This window comes from Gobius niger (genome assembly GCF_951799975.1).
Source record: "Gobius niger genome assembly, chromosome: 12".
Taxonomy (NCBI): domain Eukaryota; kingdom Metazoa; phylum Chordata; class Actinopteri; order Gobiiformes; family Gobiidae; genus Gobius; species Gobius niger.
The window spans coordinates 18,010,403-18,022,756 of record NC_136863.1 but is presented as its reverse complement, the minus strand read 5'-3'; positions in this window follow the sequence as shown (position 1 = coordinate 18,022,756).

The window sequence follows — 12,354 nt, the reverse complement described above, 5'->3', positions numbered from 1 at the left end:
GAAAGACACCCCGGTCTTGGCTCTTTCCGACAGAAGAGGTTACATTAAAACAATTTTACTCAAGTAGAAGTAAAAATTAGTTACCCAAATAATTAGCTAAAAAGTAGACTTATTAGAGAAAGTTTTACTTGAGGACTGTGACTGCCTATAGACCTTTACTCTTGAGGTAAAAGTATGATTTATGTGTCAGCAGTGAATTATGAAATAATATGTGAAATGTGAAAATTTAAATATTTTCAAAGAAGTACAGATACTTTATTTTAATCAAGTGGAAGTACAAAAAAAGAAGGATAATGTAAAAAAGAAATACTTGCAAAAATAGCCTACTGCTACTTTAAAACAGTTACTTAAGTAGGCTGCATGTAGCTACTTGAGTAAATGTAACTGAGTACTTCCCACCTCTGCTTCCCGACTACACATGATTAATGGCCCTAGTCCATATATTGCTGGGTCCATTTAACATTAAAATGACAAACGTCAACAATGCCTGCGGTTATCATTGCTTTTACAACACATAAGCTACGATGTGAAAGTGTGAAGACCAAGTATGTTTTTTGTTCCTAAGGTAAGGTTCATTTTTTTCCACCAGTAGCCCACTGTTACATCATTCCACTAGAAAACAAAGTCCTCTAGTTTCACTTTCGATTTCCACAGCCAAGCAATTTAAAGAGGACGTCATGCATATGGGGCTCAAAAATACACCTAAAAACATTATTTTATGTAGCATTGATATTCTACATTTCATAATTTGAAACTGTGTCTCTGAAAGAAGTACATAGTAACGATGAGATATTGGCTAGAGCTGGTGCAGACTGTGACTGGGGCTCCTCCTGTGTAGGCAAAAATTAATGCACTCTACAACAACAAAAAGTCAGGTACCCCAGCTTTAACAATGACGTAATTGTGTCCATGAAGTACGAATTAAAGTGCTGACACTGCAGGAGGAGAAACGTTTACACTTAACAGCTAAATGCCCAAGGATGAGTCAAAAACTGAGAATTTATTGAAATATTACTGCAGGTAGTATGACGAGGGAATGTTATATCATGGTTTAAAGCTCGAAAAGTTATGCTGTTCACTTTAAAGCAGCTTATGTCCATACAAACCTATATTTTGATCTGCATTTTCCATTAGCGGTGTGTTGATGCCATCACCAAACTGAGTGGGCTCAAATAAAACGAGACCTCTGTCACACGGGCTAAACTAAGACACCTGGAGACTTATCGTTGGACGGAATGATGGCAACAACTGTGGATGAACGCAGGGGTGCTTTATGTGCGATGGTTGACTGGCATAAGAGTGGTTGAAGCTTAAATGTCATCTCTTCTCAATTAAACCAGTCAACCAACAAAACAGTCCAATTAGAGATACTTTTGCAGGTGAGAAATTACCAAAAAGAAAATAAAGACATAAATTGTCTTAGTGCTGGCTTTATTGGTCCTTCAAACTTCTTTATTTTTTATTTGTATTTTTAATCCATTTTGTATCTTCTCATCCACACTCCAATTTAAATTTTCCATTTTATTCCTAATTTTTCTCAGTGCATTTTGACCGCTGACACGATATGATGTTAACAATATTAGTTTAGTTTATTTGAGCAGCTACATTTTCCTAATTCACAAATACATCAAACAGTCATAGATGCTCAAAAGGAGTCGGCTGAAGCAAGAAGCTTCTGAGCGCCTACCCCACATCAATATTGTGCTGTTGTTTTGTCAATCCAAAGTGAGCTAAATGTTTCGGGCCTTGTCTTACTTAAATGCTGAGCGAGGCCTAAACAAATCCAGATTACTGTGGTCCGATTAAGTCAGAGTTTGGATCTTTGATTTCCACATGCCTCAAATCAATCTTTCGGGCCGTAAAAACTATTATTCTTTAAGAAAATACAAAACAGGCTTAAATGTCTGTGATTAGTGCAGGTGCCAGATGTCTGCTGTGTTGAGCCAGAGCAGAGCCAAAGAGACCATGAGACCCACTTTAACCTAATAATCAATAGTGAGGTTCAGAGAGCACATCTGGTGATACAGCTCAGTGGGAGACACAGCCGCTCCTGGTCGCCCTCTATCGACTTAACAAATACACACAGAGGATGGGTCAGGGGGTTTCGGCTGTAGGACTGAGTGGTCTCATCTGTTTATCGACGAGAGGCTACTGGCACCAGTGTGGACAAGAAAATAGGCTGGGACGAAAAGCTATAAAGCTGTCCAAGGTGTGCTCTAGAGATGACTTATTCAAAGCATTATTATCCATATCTGCATATTTCTGCATGTTTTTGTAGTGATGAAAGGTTGATTAAGCCATATATCCTTAAACATTGTACTTATTAATTTTGAATATCAAACTGCAAAGTCACAAAATATTTTCTTCAATAACATCCAATTCTGTTATTATTGCTACGACTGTATCATTATTATCATTGGATCAGGGCTTGAATGAGATGATATAATACTCCACGGCAAATTGTAGCCAACTGCTAATTTGCATCTGCCGTCCCATATTTACAATTCTGGATCTGAAATATAGTACAGAGAATTTTCATATAATCAAATGGTGAAGTACAGTGATAGTTACTGCGCCCCCCTGCTGCCCACTGAGAGAGGGGAGGTCTTATCTGTGAAAGAGGATCTGAGACAGAGAGCTCTTGACAGATGATGAAGGTCAAGGGCTGACAGTTCCCATGTGAAAGCTAAGCACTGTTGAGCCTGTCACAGCGCAGCCGCAGTGTGAGCAGCAGCATGGGGTCGTGCTGGGGTCGCTATGGGGTCATGATCGTCTGGATCTTGGAGTCATATTTCTTTTGTGGTCTATTTGGGTTGTTTTTTAGAGCTACGGTGATGAAGTATGAGATCCTCTGTACTGTAAAAACTCACATTAAGGTAAAAGGTTCCAAATACTCATATGAATATAATATATTTTTAGTAAAGCTGAAAATCTTAAGATCAGAGTATTGGCATAAAGGGCATTTCTATTCACATTGAGAATTGCAGCAACTTAATTTAAACAGGCTACTGATGATAAACACTATTCACTGCATTTGATATCCTCTGATACACTCTTTGGCTTTCCAATTTCTTTTAGAGCTACCATAGCTGTCAATTTTACTGTACATTATTTCCCACCCCATTTCAAAGTTCAACTCACATTTGCCGAATAGAAATTAAAGGGCGAGTGTAACAAAAGCCATGGGTCAAAACACAGAAGCAGTTTGGAATCTCTGCAAGAATCTGTCCTCAGTATTGATCTTTCTGATCTGTTGGTCCAGTCTGAAGGTGGGTCTGTTCTGTCGGAGTGTCCTGGGAAGATGCTGTTGTATGTGTGTGAGGGCCGGTCAGAGCAGCAGATGGACAGAGCAGTCGGCCCAGATGCTTTATCAGGTTTCACTGTGCTACAACATACTCTATCAATATCACAAAGTGCTGTGTAACACATGGCCATTCATTTTTCACTGTCTGGCCCCTTCGTAAGTTTTGGACAAGGTGAACATATGAACATTTTGTCAATTAGTTTCCAATTTTCTAAATCTCAATGGCACTGGTTGCAAATTCTGGGCCGTATTGGTGGGTTTCAGGTAACACAACATTCCAAAGGCCTAAAATGCAATTCAGTCAATCGAAAAACGTTGTTTCTGACTCCCATCTGAGCCTGTGACATTTTTACATTCTAGATATTTAAAGCAGAACTAAGAAACGTATGCCCCTAGAGGCCAATCAGTGCCACTGCAGGTGTCATAGCATGTTGCGTTTTTTTACTCATTAATTTTCCATGAGAGTAAATACTGCACTGACAGAAAAGACAAAGGGAGAGAGGGATATTGTACACCCAATTACACAATGGAGATGTTTTTTTTTCACTCAAACTTGACTGTAACCACTGCTAAAGTGCTGCTAGCCCACAGTTAGCATTGCCCGTTAGCCTGTTAGCTTCTGTGATTTTATTAGTGTGTATTACCCGTGGTGTGGTTTTCTGGATAGAGACACCAGAGACACCAATCATATCATTAACACTTGTATTACCCCCAGAGGGACTACGGAAAAGATGTATTAAGGTAAACAAGTTACTTAGTACTGCTTTAAAAACAAAAAAATATATAAACAAACCCCAAGCCCAAAGTTTTGCACCTTTCATCATAGCCCTTTTGATGACTCGCCGGTACAGCCCTGGAAAAACGGTACTCCCCCAGCCCGACACTCATGACAGGGAATATTGTTTGTATAGATTGTGATTGGGTGAGTACGACTAATGTGCAGGGGCAGATCTAGAAAATAAATCATGGGGTGGCAAGCAGGGTCAGGGATAATTTCTGGGGTGACAACACATTTTACAATGTTGAATGTTTAGAGTGGGGGTACGCAAGTTTTGCTTGATCGCAAGGCAATTTTTCCGTTTAAGTAGGGGTAGGGGTAACTCAAGTAAAACTTATATTTTTGGGGCGACGGTGGCACAGATGGTAAAGCGTGTTGTCTCGTGATCGGAAAGTTGGGGCAAGACACTCCACCCTATTTGTCTCCAGTGTCTGCGTACATTGGTGTATGAATGAGAGAGTGAATGGGTGGCTGGTTCCTTACTGTAAAGTGCTTTAGGCCTGATAAAGGTAGAAAAGTGCTATATAAGTTGAGTCCATTTACCGTTTTAGCAGAACATGACATGATTACATGAAAACATCTCTAATGTAATAAATAAAAACATTTCTATAACTATTGAAAGCAAACAAATAATCAAAAGTTGCATCAAAGTTTATTTTAAAAGCCTCAACCAAAACAGGCCTGAACACCGAGCTTGTAATTCGGTCGACTGTTTCCAGAAAACGTTTACCAGTTTCATCTCATTTGAAAAAAAAAAAAGAAGAAAACACAGTCCAAACAGCTCCCCTGTGTCACTGTAATGTTCCCGGGAGCCTTGTGTCATAATGTTGCGGTCGGTGCATTAGCTTCTGCCGTTTGTTCTGTGGCCGGACTTAGAGTCTTACAGGCCGCTCCAGGAATTGTACCGCGGTGCCATGAAGTCACATGAGGGGCCACAAAGAGCTGCTAATGCCCCGCTCGACTTCTCTATCTGTGCATATAAAAACTGGAAACACCCCGGCCTGCTGACTACTGGGGTTTGTGGTGAGTTTGCATTAGTAAATTGGGGCATTAGCGAGGAGTTAGAACTTAAAAGATGTGCGGTTGGCTTCCATTTACGCAGCTCAATAGACAACAAGTCACTCTGTGTGTGTGTGTGTAAGCCATCAGTATAACAACATAATGCATTATAGAGTTGTAAAAGGGGGAGATGGAGAGATGGACCACAGGTAATCAGGTTCTTAGGGATTGGTTTACGCCTCGCTCGGCACTTTAGTCAGATTAGGCCCGAAACATTTGGCTCCTGATTTGATCAATGGTAAAAAAACAAAACAAAAAACAGGCCGTTGTTTGGATTGCATTAGCGGTCAAAACTATTTGGAAAAACTAGGAACAAAAACGGAACATTTTTATTGTTTGTCAATTCAAAAAACGCTGAGTAAGAATATCCGCATGACATTAGACAGAGGTGAAGTGTTTGGCCCATAGGCACAGCTACAAAATGTATGATCAGTGACACCCCTGCTCAGTGCAGACCTGATATACAAAAACCTTCCATGTTCTTTGCATTTCATTATAGCCCAGGAATTAAGCCTTTGTATACGGCACAGCGTCACATTTTGGCAAAGAAGGTATTGTTTGACTGATTCGTCTTGTAAACTGATGCGCAATGCCTGAGGGAGGAAGAGGAGGAGGAAGGAGCAGACCGGCAGTGTCCCGGGACAGTGCAGATTAAGGACCATTACCAGGATGGATGTGGCCTTAACAAGAGGAACAGGAGGCATTAGGAGATCTGAATGATGAAGACTGTGGTAATTGAAGTTAGAACATGGACAAACAGAATAAATTGCAAATGTACTGTGTGTGTGTGTGTGTTTGTGGACAGTGGTCTGGTCCATTAATGGGAAAAGGCCCCTTGGCTTTTACTGCAGCGCTCTTCATATACCCGCACATGTTGTCTTTGATAGGACACGAGCAGAAGCTGTTAGCGACCAAATGGGCTGAACTCTTTCCAGAAGGATCTCAAATATAGCATAAAATAATCCAATAGTCGGGGTATAAGTATATTTATTTGGACTGAAAGTGTATTAAAGGCAGGGCTGATATGAGGAGGCCTTATCAGAGCAGTGTGTAGCAGGTAGAAGTGGCTCCTCTGATGGACTGAGCCTTTCGGCCGTATCATGCTCTGTATCTTCAGGAGCTGTGCACATCACTGACTCCAAAACTACTGCTTATAGGCCATCAAACACTGCATTTACTCACACAGCTTACAGAAAAAGGATATTTTGAATCTAAAGTGCAAGTACGCATAGACAGCAGTAGAGTGTATGGCTGCCTGTCAGTATCTGTTTGGAATACGTCATACGGCAAGACAGGAGTACAGTGCTGTCATAATACTTTGCTCTTTTTGCAATTAACACACTTGCAATATACTTCTTTACATTTTCTCTAATAAACCAGTTTTTCCAATCAATTCTCAAAGGTAGAAATAGGTTTTTAGAAATGCGTACAAAATGATGAATGATGTGTGTGAGTGAATGGTGGTGGTCAGAGGGACCGTTGGCGCAGAGGTGTGCAGTCGTGACAGTGCTTCTGTCAGTCTCCCCCAGGGGAAACTGAAGTTTACCATCACCGAGTATGGAGTGAATGTACTATGTGACTATGTCTGTGAAAGGCACTATATAAATAAAGATCTTGTTGTTGTTGTTGTGGTTTTCTAACCAGCAGGGTGGAGTCGCCTCTGCTCCATTCACGGCAATCATGAGAGAATCATGAATTACGTTTCAAACAAATCCTAATTCCCTTTGAGTAGTTAGGCCAAACATAATCCTGGGGTGGGTTCGTAGTGTGTCAGGCAACACCTTCTGAACACAAGGAGAGCAAACTCAGTGAGTGACAACAGCCCGGCATGATTTATCTAACTAAAATATGTGCTTATGCATTTTTTTCAAGACAATTCTATGTCTTTAACCAAACAAAATGAAAGTTTAATTAAGAAGGGTGTCAACTACTTGAAATGAGAATGAATTAAATCATGTTTGCTGTGAGCAGCTCACCTCTCTTAAGACCTGATTGTAACTTGACTGAGGGGGGACGACTCCAGCTCGGCTCCAGCTCGGCTCCATGGAGATGTTGACTAAAGGCAACCAAATATGAGATTTAAGTAGATAAGAACCTCCTCCAAATCCATTCTTTGATTACCCATAGCAAAATAGCATTTTCTGTGTTGAGCTGATCATTAGGAGCATGTTTTGTGTTGCTGACAAGCAAAGGTTATCAACCTTTTTTGTCTTTTGTACCACCCTAACTTGAGGATGCTGCCAATAATTTCAACTAAAACACGTACTTATAGTTGACAATGTTTCATGTCCAAATTAAAACAAATAGATCATAATATAACAGCTTTACCACTAATTTTACCTTTTCTTTATGTCTGAAATGATTAAGTGTTTGTTTGCTTACTTCATGGGTCCTTGTAGGTTGTAACCCTGGTTGGGAAATGCAGTTTTGAGGAATCAAATTATCAAGTCATTTACCGACCGGGCCTGCATTTCAAAAGGCCACTTGAAATGTATTTGTTTAACATGTACACAAAATACACACATGTTTATTAGTTTTGCACATTATCTTTGGTTGGGACAGTGCATGTTATTGAACACACAAGACTTGTGCATGTAAACACGCAGAATTGTAGCCATGGGCTAATTTCCATCCGTTGTCCCCCACTCGCACTTTCAAACACACTCTCATAATCTGGTCTATTGTACATGTTACTAGTGGTGTTTTTAGTAATGTAATTTATAACATGCAGGAACAATGTAATTAAGTGTCCACATGGATGATTTACAGTTTGCACTGCTCAGCTGTTTCTGTTTGTAACATTATTCTCTTCATGTTGAGAACCGTATATGTTCATTCTCGCTAAGACAGTGTAGCGTGGTTCATAAAAGGCCTGAGTGCACGGCAGTGATAACCGCATAAAGCGTGTTATTGGCATGTGTGGCCTCTGATGCGTTTAGCTCTTTAGCACAGGCCGCAGTGAGGAGCAGAGGCACCGGGCCCTGAGGGCACAGTGAAGAAACGGCAGGAAGTATGTTTTACAGCTCCGTTAGAGGGAAATGGACTGGCAGCGCCCGGATGCTGAGCTTAATATGTTACAAAAGACAACGATATATTTACTTGCTAGTAGTGGAATCAAATTGTGAATGAGCTTGGATTGAAACTAATAATTCACACACTTCCTCTTTTATTGTTGGTGAACAAAAATCAAGCCAAGGGTCTTTAATGAAGAACCATAAAGCATCATTTTTGAAATGCATTATAATTGCACTGCATCTCCTCTTAATCAATGGCTGCAGGAAACCTGGACAAACTTTACGTTTACTAAATGGAACAGTTGACAGCAGAACTGTAGTTCCAAACTTTGAATGAAGATGAGCGCCAATTATAGACTTTCTCAAGTTGGACATGAGCCAATGCCTTTACAAGGTTTGTGCCGAGGGGCCTGTTCTGGCCCGGGTTTTGATCTCCCATGCCTTGCTAATATAAGATTTTAAATAATAAAATCTTATAAACTATTAAGTATCTAAAGTCCTATATAATGTGTGATTTTTTATTTCACAGTCCAATTCTTGTAATGGTTTAGTTTAATGGTTTGTTATGCTACCGTTATACTCTTCAAAATGTTATTCTCCTTGATAAATTATCAAAAAGACTCTTGAATCCCACATGCTTTGACTTTGACACCACACATTAAATTGTCGTATTACCTTTACTCTCTTTAAGAAGTTCTTCTGTGCTACATTTGGGTGAGTTGTTATGAAGTTGTCACTTTGTTGTTGCTGCTGCTGCTGCATAAAGAAGAAACTGATGACACAGTGAGCTGTCAGTCCCGCCCCTGCAACTGTCTATCATCTTGATGAGGTGCGCACTGCTGTGAGGGGGTGGGGCTCACCTGTGGGATCACCGCCCCACCACCGCCAGCTGTCTATGGTTTCCAGGGCTACATCATGGAGTTGTGAGAGCAGCCACACACACTTACTTTCTCATACCAACACAGGAGGAGAACAACAAACTAGTGACAAATTTGCCAAACAAACACCAATTACAGTCATATTAGAATATCATGAAAAAGTTGATTTATTTCAGTAATTCAGTTCAAAAAGTGAAACTTTTATAATGTATACATTTATTCCATCCATCCATCCATCCATCCATCCATCCATCCATCCATCCATCCATCCATCCATCCATCCATCCATCCATCCATCCATCCATCCAGCTACACAATCATGGGGAGGACTGCTGACTTGACAGTTGTCGAAAAAGACAACCAATGACATCTTGCACAAGGAGGGCATGACACAAAAGGTCATTGCTAAAGAGGCTAGCTGTTCAAAGAGCTCTGTGTCCAAGCACATTAATAGAGAAACAAATGAAAGGAAAAGATGTGGTTGATAAAAGTGTACAAGCAAAAGGGAACCACGCTCTGGAGAAGATTGTGAAACAAAACCCATTTAAAAATGTGGCGGAGATTCACAAAGAGTGGACTGCAGCTGGAGTCAGTGCTTCAATAACCACCTTGCTTGAAGTCCAGGGTAAAGTTCCAGTGTCAGTGATGGTTTGGGGTGCCATGTCTACTGGTGTTGGTCCACTGTGTTTTCTGAGGTCCAGGGTCAACGCAGCCGTCTCCCAGGAAGTTTTAGAGCGTGTCAAGCTTCCTGCTGTTGACCAACTTTATGGAGATGCAGATTTCATTTTCCAACCGGACTTGGCACCTGCACACAGTGCCAAAGCTACCAGTACCTGGTTTAAAGACCATGGTATCCCTGTTCTTGATTGGCCAGCAAACTCGCCTGACCTGAACCCCATAGAAAATCTATGGAGCATTGTGAAGAGGAAGATGCGATACGCCAACAGGCCACTATCAGAGCAACTGGGCTCTCATAACACCTGAACAGCCACAGACCGATGGACTCCATGACACGCCACATTGCTGCAGTAATTCAGGCAAAAGGAGCCCCAACTAAGTATTGAGTGCTGTACATGCTCATACTTTCCATGTTCATACTTTTCAGTTGGCCAACATTTCTAAAAAAGCTTTTGTTTGTATTGGTCTCAAGTAATATTGTAATTTTCTGAAATACTGAATTTGGGATTTTCATTATTTTTCAGCTATAAACATCCAAATAAAAGAAATAGACACTTGAAAGGCATATGTCAGTCTGTGTGTAATGAATGGATATAAAATAGATTCACTTTTTGAATGGAATTACTGAATTTAAATTTTTTTTTTCCATGATATTCTAATTTATATGACACGCACCTGTATTTAGGCTAAATAAAGGGAAATAATTCTATCAAAACCTCACAAAATTTGTGAGGCTGGATTATAGGACAAAGAAATTGTCAAAACAGACTCCTATCAGGGTGATCCATCATGAAACCACAGCCTGGTCACACACAGTACATTAACTCCCCATTAGGAATCAATGATTCATCCATAATGCATTATGGTCAAAGGTACATTAAAAAGTCCTGCCTGCTCTCAAAAAATATGTCACATGAATGGGTGGGGTCAACATTACAACTACTTTGTCCTGCTTTGTAGAACAAATAACCACTTTGATTTTACATTTTTTATAGGCCTATTTAAAAAAAAAAGATAATAATATTATGGTAAAATTAACATTCACGTTGTTCTACAAGCTACAAAAATTAGATAGAGTGGTCATTAAATGCATAAAGGTTTAGCCATGTTCAATCCATGTTTCCATGTGTGCGCACACATGAGGCCTGTGGTGCAGACTGGGAGCCAAAGGCCGTAAACCAGCCCCAAGGCAGCTGTAACTCCAACGTCCACCCTTAGATGTGGACAGTGAATGAGCATGTAATTATTATGCAACTTCGATTGGGGTATTGATAACGTATCGATGATCATGGGATAGTTTATTGACGTGAAATTAAAATATTCTGAATAATTACAATGCCACACACCAAATATAAAATGGTAATACAACATAGTCTTCTTGACATAGGCCAAGTATACCATTATGAGCAACCCATTATTTTACAACTGTACTGTAAGAAATTTCCATAAAAATACAGGCCTTTTATGGTAAGTAAAACCTTTTTAAATAATATTAATCATGTATAATAAATTAAATAGGCTACAGTTAACGTGCTAACAGAACATGCCATAAACGTTTTGTTGAATGTAATTAGTCCATGGTTGGTTGAAAGAACTCATCTTTGTCTTAAACATTGCCTGGCTCTAAAGAATAACGTTTGGCTACATGTTCAGTTCCTTCACCAAAATGTTTGGACAGAATTTACTCTCATCATATGATAGTTATATAATAATTATAATCCATCGCATAAGTGTCGAGGCCATCTAAGTGTAGTATAACGCAGTGTTAATTTGTAAATTTGACAACATATTTTAATTTAGTCTTATAGTCTTTTGACGAAAATGTTATTTAATTTTAGTTGCGATTTAGTCAAATAAGTCTCTTCAATTTTAGTCTAGTTTTAGCAACAACACTAACATTGCATATAAATTTACATTTATAATATTTATTATAATTATATTCAATCAAGGTCCTCTGCTTCATGAAGCCGCTCCCACATGACAAAGCTCAGAGCTGATGCTTTGGTAGTGGATTTACATGATTTGAGACTCTTGCAAACTGCCATTGGAAGTTTGGATGATGTTAGTCTCTTCTTTCATTTTTATTTAGTCATGTTTTAGTTGATTAAAATATCTGACATTTTAATCATAGTTTTAGTCTCATGAAAAACGTGGAATTTAGTTTTAGTCCAATTTTAGTCTGCAATATATCACTTTGACTAAAATGAACACTAAATATTTTAGTCGACAAAATTAACACTAGTATAATGAGCTAGAAGAGCATCCGTTTCAGAAGTGTTTTATTGTGAGATCAAGTATTTTCTTTCTGTTTTCAGAAGTTTAAAACAAGATTAGTGACTTTCTATAAGGTTCGTGCCTGTCCTGAGAGAGGACGAGCGGGAGCTAGACAGGCAGGAGGCGATCTATCTTTATACTTTATGCAAAGAGAAACAAGGACCAGGTTTAAACAAATGTGTGAAAGAAAAACCAAGCATTTTTAGCAGGGATTTTTGTGCTCTGCACTTCATTTTTAGGTGTATGACGTGTATGACTTCTGTGACGCCCTGATTGTCTTTTGACATCACGGTCATATTGGTTTAAAGAAAATATCAATAAAATTTAAATTACAAAAAAAAAACATTAGAAAAGATCTGATCTGAGATA